This window comes from Pseudorasbora parva, chromosome 22 (genome assembly GCF_024679245.1).
Source record: "Pseudorasbora parva isolate DD20220531a chromosome 22, ASM2467924v1, whole genome shotgun sequence".
NCBI lineage: Eukaryota > Metazoa > Chordata > Actinopteri > Cypriniformes > Gobionidae > Pseudorasbora > Pseudorasbora parva.
In genome coordinates, this window is record NC_090193.1 from 23,985,416 (window position 1) to 23,995,649 (window position 10,234).

The 10,234-nt window shown below is 35.7% G+C and overlaps 1 protein-coding gene across 2 annotated transcripts in view; it reads right to left on the reverse strand.

Moving 5' to 3' along the window:
• Positions 1 to 9,159, reverse strand: part of tfeb (transcription factor EB) — a 42,970-nt gene extending 33,811 nt beyond the window's left edge. For both annotated transcript variants that reach the window (XM_067431345.1, XM_067431342.1), the window contains exon 1: positions 8,929 to 9,159. The gene's annotated coding sequence lies outside the window, so the exon portion shown is untranslated. The remainder of the gene's footprint in view (positions 1 to 8,928) is intronic.
• Between the last annotated feature and the right edge of the window lie 1,075 nt (positions 9,160 to 10,234).

Sequence of the window (10,234 nt, forward strand, 5' to 3'; positions counted from 1 at the left end):
GGCAGTTTAATAAACTAAATACAGACAACAATGTATTTATTTACAGTAGTATTTGGGCCATAGAAGGAGCACCAGAAACAAATCTGCATTTCATTGGTCCGAACAGCTGAGGGCCTGTTGCACTGCTCCAGCTCCTGTGTAGGAGGCCGTGTTTATGATCAAGGAACTGTTGTGTTCCTGACAATAGCCTATGGAAAGGAGGATATTTCTAGACCCTCATTTTTGTGTAAACCAGCTGGTCTGGCATTTCTATTGTTTACCCTGATCAGGAGGAAACTAAAAACCCATGCATTTTGCAATGATATTAAAATATGAGGGGGATCCAAAAGTTCCATATTCATGGCCTGCTTGTGGAGTATTTTTGTAATAATGTATGTCATTTTAGCCAGACTGTATAGGGGAAAAAACTAGCTCAACAAATTAAACCTTTTGTTGGTCTTCGACCAGTTTAGACAAAAAAAAAAACATTGACATTTAGAATATTTCTAATATTTTTCTTTACCGGAATTATCTAAAACTTTGTGAATTTGGTGGCACTTTCTATACGCACAACAACAACAACAACAACAACAACAACAACAACAACCACAAAAATCACTTGATTCAGACCAATTTTATTGGGTACAATCTACAAATCAAAAAAATAGTTTTGATAGTTTCAATACTATATATGGCATTACACATTATACATTCATTTAATTTAAAACAATGTTACTCTTATTGACTCTTGGTGACCTCTAACTCTAGTGAAGAATACCAGAGGGTTAATTTGTTGGTGAGGGCTTAAACAAGAATGCTTGGAGATCAGCCATTGGGCTCTTTAGGAGATATGTTGAGAGATTAGGAGCGTTGGTAGCGGCAGAACACTGTTTGCAATTGTCAATGCTGCTTATTCTGCATTACAACACAGGATCCACCTCCCCCACTCAAAACTAGCAGCATTTACTTGACAGTATGGCAGCTATGCCCGCCTTTGGCCTATCTGGCATGTGTGTGGAGAGAGAAAGGTTGAGAAAGAGAGACGGGATGCTTTGAGACCTTAGTCAGAGGGTAAAGAAAGCAACCATGTCCATGTTTAGCTGTGTGAGATTTACAGGCCATGGTGAAGCTGACATAAACATTGTGCATGCTAGTAAGACAATAATGGGATGAGAACAAACTAATGTAATTTCATTTGTTAATTGTGTAATTGTAAATGGTAACTCATTGCCAGCGAAGGACAACTGTACACAGATGATGCCGATTTGACTAATTATATCATCATTATTATATCATTATACCTTATTCTGGCTTTCAAAGCCCAAACACAGTTTTGTTTATATAAATCAAATCTGGAACTGGACATTTCTCAACACTTCCCATGTTTGTACGCAATATGCATCAGACGGTCAGTAAACGAGCCTTGCCATACGAGACTAGACCAGTGATTCCAAACCGTTTCGATTTCAAGCACCCCATTGGCAAAGGCTCCCTATACTGTAATGACAGCTGCCAATTTAAAATAAATAAATAAATAATATAAAATAAAAATAAAATGTAATTTTATTTATTTTTTTAAATTAAAAAAGTATTTTATATTACTTTATTTCATTTTAATTTAATTTAGAAACTGTTAATATATTAAAATAATAAAATAAATAATTATAATAAGAACTACATAGCCTATTAATATATAACTTATGTACGCTAATTTTTAAAATAAAATATAGATTATTAAAATAAGTATATTGCATAATATTCCAGGGGTCAGTTGCATAAACATAACCATTACATTAAGACTGTCTTAAGTTCTAGTCTGACCAGCTAGCAGTTAGTTAGTCTTGCTTTTCGGTACCAAATTAGACAAATCTATGTAACTGACTTAAAGTTATCAACAGTCTTAAAAGCAAAACAATCTGGTTCTTAAATAAAAAATGACATTAAAACTAAGTGAATACAAATAAATATTTGTGTTTCATTTCAATGTTTTGGTAAAATTTCTAATTATTTTAAATCATCCTGATGCCCCCTATTTGGCCCTGGACCCCTGGGTGAGAACCATTATCTGCCAAGTTTTGCATAATAACAACTCTGACCTTTCGGGTTTGAAAGCTTGAACTACTATAAAAGTTAATGTGTTGTGTAAATGTATCATGCACCTTCTTTAAAGAAACAATCCATGATTTTTAGAAATAGGGCTTATTCAACTTCTTTCCTATGTGGGCAAATGCATTCGTCTCAGTGCATGCATTGTTTTTGTTTGGCAGGGTCACTGCTAGCTTAGCATAATGAATAGAATCCTATGTTGCCAGCTAGCATGTCCAGAGTAAAAGTGATCCAAAAAAACACCCAATTACTTCTTGTGGCCTGCGTATTCACATTGAGTACAAATAGTGATGCAGATCAAGACTACACTGTAAAAAATTATTTAGAAAAAAAGTTACCTGGTTGCCTTAAAATTTTGAGTTCATTGAAATAAATTTTTTGAGTTATTACAATGACATTTTTTTGAGAGTCGACAACCTTTATTAAAATATTATTATAGGATTTTATAAGCATATTGGGTAATTGTGTGCGTTTTATTTCTGATGACGCAGTGAAACATGCCAAATAGTGCTATTTTCATGATTTATAATTTTTTTAGTTTCTATTTATTAAACAAATTGCCTTCATTGTATCAAATCAAATTTTTTATTTCAATAAACAAAATTTTAAGGCAACCCGGTTACTTTTTTAAGTTAAACCAACAAAAACCTACACAATTTTTTTTACAGTGTAGACGATTTCCTAGGCAGATATTGACTTGGGACTTTTTGTATGACTTTATGTAATATGGGAATTATGGGGAAGCACAGGCGAAGCACTGGTACTTGGATGCAGAGATATCACGCAACACATTGCGATCGCTCGACAGCCGGAGGATGCGAGGATGAGAGCCACACTGTAAAAAATTATATGTTCAATAAGTTATGACAACATATGTTTTTACATTGTTTTAACTCATCAAAATAAGTTAAGAAACGTTAATAAAAGTCAGTTTAACATAATTTAAGTTGAAATAACTTAAACATCCAAGTAGATTGTATTGCAAAAGTTCAAAATTTGCCCTTTTTTTTTTACAGTGCATAGAGTGTCTGTGCTGTGTGTTGCGAGTACTGCAGGATGGATAAACGCCGTGAAACGGTACGCTCATCTTGATCTGACGCGTTGAGCCTCTACATATGGGTCACCTACATTTCATCTCATAAAAAAGGCTTTCTGGTTTTAGCAATAAAACTGCATTTTCAGAGGGATAGGAAACTGACTGTAAAAACTGTAAAGCAACAACAAGTGATCATTGGTCTGATAGACATTATAGAAGCATAAAATACATTTTTATCACTGAAATACATTTGTATTGCTCTCATAACTATCCCAGAGCCAGGGCTATAGGGTCAGGATGACCCGGCCTGAACATCATTCTGCATGTTCACTTTTTGTCCGTACACCACATCGTCCGTACTGTTTTCATGCTCCCCATCTACACTTTTAATTACCATTGATTTTTATCTTCAATACTAAAAGACTAACTACAAGACTCTCCAAGCGGTGTAACCATTGATCATATTATCTTCACTCTCTGCTACTGCATACAGTAAGGATGAGGCTGAAGTTAAACAGGATATTACGCCCCTGTATACATAAGAACAGGACCGCCTGGTCTGGTTTCAGGTTAAATTGCATGGCTTCTGAAGTCATGAATTTGAGAACAGAACTATTATGCAACATATACATTAATTGTTGCAAATTACATGATGGATCTGATGAGGTCCTTTTGATAATTGTGTTCAATAGTTGGCTAATAACATTACAGCTAGATGTTTAAAAGGGATAGTTCACTTAAAAATTAGCATTGTGCCATGTCGTTCCAGACCTGTATGACTTTTTATTCCTGTCAAACACAAAAGATGTTTTGAGGAATGCTTTAATTGTTTTTGTCCATACAATGAAAGTTAACTGGTCCAAAACAACAGTGGACCCAATTTACTTTTTATTGTGTGGACAAAAGAAAGACATTTTTGAAAATATATTTTTTTGCGTTTGACAGAAAGTTTCAGAGCTGAAAACTTCCTTTTTAGTCAAAGAAAAGCTTTTATCGACACCAGGCCCAGAAATCGATCGTGAGCTTCATCCTTATGTCATAGCGCAACTGTTTGGATCACTAGCCAGCAGCAATAAACATGTAGAAGAAGATAGCAAGATATTGTGGAAGAACACAGTCACTGCATAAGCTTCCTTCGGATCATAATATTAGGATTATTTATTTTTAATGAAGTTCAGCTCACGTGGGGAAGACTTTGTATGTGTGTTCGCTTCATTTCACCACTAAATCATTTGTAAACAAGTCGCAAATGCTGGATTTGCAGACACAATGTGTTCCACCGACAGGAATGGTGCAACAAACTTATGTGAGTAAAACATATTTTTTATATGTAAAAGTACTAGTCCTGGGGCTGTACCACACCAAAACATACGCTCGTCGGCAGACATTCTTTCTTGATCTGGGCGCGCACGTGTGTGTGTGTGTGTGTGTGTGTGTGTGTGTGTGTGTGTGTGTGTGTGTGTGTGTGTGAGAGCGTGGTTTGCGCTTATATAGACCGATCGTGCGGGTGCAGGCCATGTAATACAAACGCAGGTGGATGAGAAGTAAATCATTGTTTGTTTGATAAAGACAAGTTGCAGTTGCCGCTTCCAAAATAATCTATCCCTCATGTGAACTGAACTGACGGGGGCATATATGACAGCGGAGCTGAAGCTCATTAAATATGCAAATCTTCTCCAATCCTAGCCGTGGGCTTTTACTTCAAGTCTCCAGTGCGTGACGCCCATCAAAACCCAGCGTTCAGAAGACAGCCTCAAAACCAGTGTTGAAAATAGCCTATTACTTATGTTTTTGAATATAAAAACCACACGAACGTCATTAGTTGACCTCAGACAACAGTATAAATAAAAGCCAGTTCATGACACCTTTAAAACAACATACAATACAGTGTATTTTATGGAAGCCTGTTTCCGCCACTAAACAAAAAAATAAAAAGAGTAATTCCGACTTATCTCAGAATTCTGACTTTTTTCCTAACTATTGCGAGTTGTAAAGTCACAATTCAGACTTTTTTCTCACAATTGCGAGTATTAAAGTCAGAATTCGAGACATAAAGTCACAATTCTGACTATTTCTCAGTCAGAATTGTGACTTTATATCACGCAATTGCGAGTTTAGATCTCAGAATTCTGACTTTAAAACTCGCAATTGTGAGAAAAAAGTCTGAATTGTGACTTAACAACTCGCAATTGTGAGGGAAAAAAGAGATACATTTCTGAGACAATTTCTAAGATAAAGAGTCGCAATTACTCTTTTAATTTTTTTGTTTAGTTGCGGAAATGGGCTACCACACCTGGTAAATTAAAATATATGCACACAAGGCCCCCTATAAGGAAATATTCCAGGGCCCCTACACAATACTTTTGACCTCAGAACAGCAATGATTCAAAACAGCTTTCAAACATATGAGAGTGAGTAACAGATCTAAAATCTGAGGAAAAGAACAGGGATGGTTATGGTTCTACATAGCGACATTTACTATATAGATAGGTGCTATATAGCACTTAAAGTGGTTCCCCTATGGTTGCAAGCCAATTCACTACTTTTAGTGCTATTTAGCACAATTTTTAAGTGTACTTCACTTTTTTTGTTCAAAACAAAACACAAAAAGTTCAAAAAGTTCAAAACACAGAAGGAAGATATATCGATGCGTATAGTGTATCTATCTATGCAATATTTTATTGAGCCGTTCATTTTAACAGTTTTAACATTTCAGTCACCGTGTGTGAAGAACAATACAATCTCCAGCCAGATAAAGACATTTTTATGCGAAACCAGAGCGTTATCTACAGATCAAGTGAATCATCTTGCAGAGAGTTTCATCATGTTGACTGCCGTAACCGAGCGCGACGCAGTTTAAAGCTGAATGGAGAATGACTGACAGGGAAACATTTACGTGAACTTGAACTTAATGACTTATAATACACTTATAATATAGTGCATGAGGCGTTGATGGTGCTTTATAATGTTTTTGTGCCTTTTGTGGGGCACTCGGGCTGAACAATAACACAGAATATTATGTGCACAGTATCGAATTTGGATCGGTCCTGTCTGTCCGGCACCCGATCAGGCAAATAATGGCGCATCGGAGCCGATACCGATACTGAGTAGAGCGGCACATCCCTACTAAAGATTACAAAAACAAACTATTTTGTCTGTGTATTAACTTGCAATGATTAATTGTTCAACACAAGACTAGTAACACAAGCTAACAAAGTGCAGGAAACAGGCACCATTTTGATTCCATGCTGAATTTTAGGCTAAGATTGATCACAAAAGACAAGAGGAAAACATGACCATGCCATGCTAACCTGGCCAAGACTGCCAATACTTTTCGTAACAACCAAAGAAATCTTTTACAATTGATGAAAATGTTCTCAGACAGCAAAACTATGGCCAAAATATGTGCACCGGGCTTTAGAAACAAAACACAGAGCTGTATTGTCTATCGTACATTCTGCTTTCTCAGTCAGTAATGCCTCCGTCATTGTTGAGAACAGCTGTTGCATTAAATGGCCCACTGCTCTTTCTCTCTCTCCACGCTCCATCAGCTTCAAGTATCGCCTCAGAGTGCCATTGTGAAAACAAGCAGAGAGGAACAAAATTTGGTTTCATATTTACAGGAAAGGGTTACATCTACAAAGCAGGCTTTTGGCGCATGATTTGGTGCAAGAGTTGGCTAAAAAAGGCACATCTTGACCTTTTTGTTCTTAAAGTGCTGAACAGAGGGCTAGTTGTTCTACCAAACAATACTGATTTAGAATTCAATCAAATTTTTAGACTATAAGTAGTCCAATTTCATTTTCCTTTTGACCGTTAGCTATATCACAGCCTAAACATGAAAAAGGGAAGGAATTCTATCATTGTTCATTTGTGTACACCAACATATTGTTCCGTAGCAGCTCGTTTTAAGTCAAGGCGATGGGGTCATGTCTAGAATTAACACAAGTGTAGTTTATGTTCAACTAAAATGCTTGACTCAAAGGCAGTGTAATGGAAACAAAGCAACAGCAAGCCAACCCAAATGCGCAGTAACCAATGTGTTTACCGTTGTCCTCGCTGCTGGGTGTTTGTGTGTCCACGGGTGTGTGGGAGAGGTGAGTGTTCTGAAGTTACCTATCATCAGCCATACTGTCTTCCTCTCTGTGTATATCTGATCAAGTCACTCAATTGCATCAAAACAGACACATAACTGCCGCCTAATGCACTGACTTTGTTTGGATGACAAGCACCAGTCAAACGTGTGCCGGCGCGTGTGATGGACAAGGCCATGGTGCCACACCTGCAAAAGGACTGTGCGTTTATCTCTCACCATCAGAGAGGATAGATAAAGCCTTCAGCTTTCTGCTGCTGTCTGATTTGACCTGCGGGTGAACTTGATTTTCTGGCATGTCAGAAAATTTATCCTATGGATGATTCAGCTGAACTATTAAGCAGCGGAGGGAACATTTGGAAAGGCCCATTCGATTTAATGAAAAATACAAGCGCCAGAGGCAGGAATTTCCACTTGTGTAAAAAGTCGACAGGATAATTTTTTAAAAAAATATATAAGCATATTAATTGTTAGATAATAATAAATATTTGTTTCCCCCCCCCACACACACAACCTCACTTTATGAAGGTGAAGGTTTGTGTACTTACTACACAATAATAAACAAACAAGGATTCATTTGATACTATCATTTTCACTGAGGCAAAAACATTCATACATTGTTCACTTTTTCGCTCGACTAAATCTGAATACTGGATTATACTGTAGCCATGTAGGCTATTGTTTCTGTGTGGGTTATCTGATATTTGAATAAATTAAACCAATGCAACCATAAAAAAACACCTAGCTATTAATTACAACTCTCAAATAGATTATATGACATTTGTGGTCAGTATTATGCTGCAAAATAATAAATAATGACTGTTCAATAAACAGTGATTATACTGAAAGTAATGACTGGATTTACATGCACAAGATTGTTTAATATTGGAATATAAACAAATATGTATTCATTGTATTCAGAATATGCTAAGAAATGTAGCTTAATCAGAAAACTTGTTAATGTGCTCTGATACAGATCTGCACACAGAAATACTGAAGTTGTCGGCCTCAGATTAGGAAGTATATTCAGATGCCTTGCTTATGCTGCCTATAAATAACTTGCGCGCTATATTTGTACATTATGTGTAAATAGCTTAAACTTTTATAGGGGACGCATGTGTGGGGGTTTGTGCTGCGCTGTTCGCATTACATAAGACGCTGTTTATACATATTTCGAGAGTTTGAGCAGATCGGGTATCAGCAGTATAGCCTATGGCTCTGCGCCAACGATAGGCACAAACGACTAGCATTAACCATAGGCTACGTTAGGTTAATAAATAAACATAACTTTATCTCGTGAACAGCATTGAAATTATTATATATATATATATATATATATATATATATATATATATATATATATATATATATATATATATATATATATATATATATATATATATAATATATTAGGCTAAGTACTAACACAATTAAAGAAGCCAGGAAGCATAGACTGCTTAACTTGAATTTAAGGCATAATGATTTCAAGCATAACTAAGTTTATGATTATGCAGTTGAGAGTTACTTTTCCCTCCAAGAGAAGTCAATGACTTACAAAAAACGAAAAGCATACGCACCAACCGCGGTTCTGTCTATTGTTAACATGTAACATATGTAAACACTGTCGCTAAGGAATAAGCTAGAAACGAATGCAACTCTAGCAGAGGTAGACTTATTTAGACAAGAGTGGAGCGCAATGAGCTGTATCACTTACCCGCTGAAGGTCAGAAAGTACAAAGTTGGGACGTAGTTTTTTGGAAAGGAGCGGCAGTTGTGCAGACTTCAAGCCAACCTGGTATCAGTTCCCTCTACATTCGTATGGAAGCGAAACTGTGAAAGAGCACCGCTTACAACTTCTCGATAATTTCAGCAGAACTCACTCCCCTGTGTGATGTGCGATTTGTTTTCTCACTGCGCTGTGATGTGACAGCTTCGCACACCAGTCACCTGTAGGCACTTGTGACAGCCGCAGCAGCCGAGGCCACCAATCACAGCCCGGACAGTGGATTGTGGGAAATGTCGTTCAGTTCGGCCAATGTTAAAGGATGACTGAACGTAGCCTATTATGTGTCCAAAATAAAAGTTGTGCGTTTACATGTGTACAGTGTATAATTATTATGGAAATATAAATAGGCACCCATTCATATGTGTAATATAAATTTAAATATGTGTGTATATACAGTACAGGGCAAAAGTTTGGACACATTAATATTTGTAATGTTTTTGAAAGAAGTTTCTTCTGCTCATTAAGCCTGCATTAATTGATTTTCATTGATTAAAAAAATAAAGGAAAAAAAATGTAATATTGTGATATATTACAATTTAAAATAATTCTTTTTCATTGTAATATACTTGAAATGATCATTTATTTCTGTGATGCAAAGCTGAATTTTCAGTATCATTCCTCCAGTCTTCAGTGTCACATGATCCTTCACAAATCATTCTAATATCATGATTCCTTTTCAAAGTTGGAAACAGTTATGCTGCTTAATATTTTTTCATAACCTGTGATACTTTTTTATAATAGTTTGATGAATAAAAGTAAAAAAAGAGAAGCAAATGTTTTAAAGATACAAATCTTTTGTAACAACAACATACACTATTTGCTCAGTAATTTGGGGTCAGTCATTTTTATTTTCTTTATTTTTTTTAAATAAATCAATAATTTTATTCAGAAAGGATATGTTAAATTGATAAAAATGTATAGTAAAGGAGAATTATATTATTTGAAAATGTTTTTATTTGGAATAAATGCAGTTCTTTTGAACCTTTTATTCAACAAATATATTAGGCAGCAGAACTGTTTCCAACACTCAGAATATAAGAATGATTTCTGTAGGATCATGTGATAGACTGGATGTCACATGACACTGAAGACTGGAGTAAAGATCCTGAAAATCCAGCTTAGCATCACAAAAATAAATGATAATATAAAGTATATTAAATTGAAAACCAAATATGTTAAATTGTAATAAATCACAATATAAATAATCTGTATTTTTGATCAAATAAATGCAGGA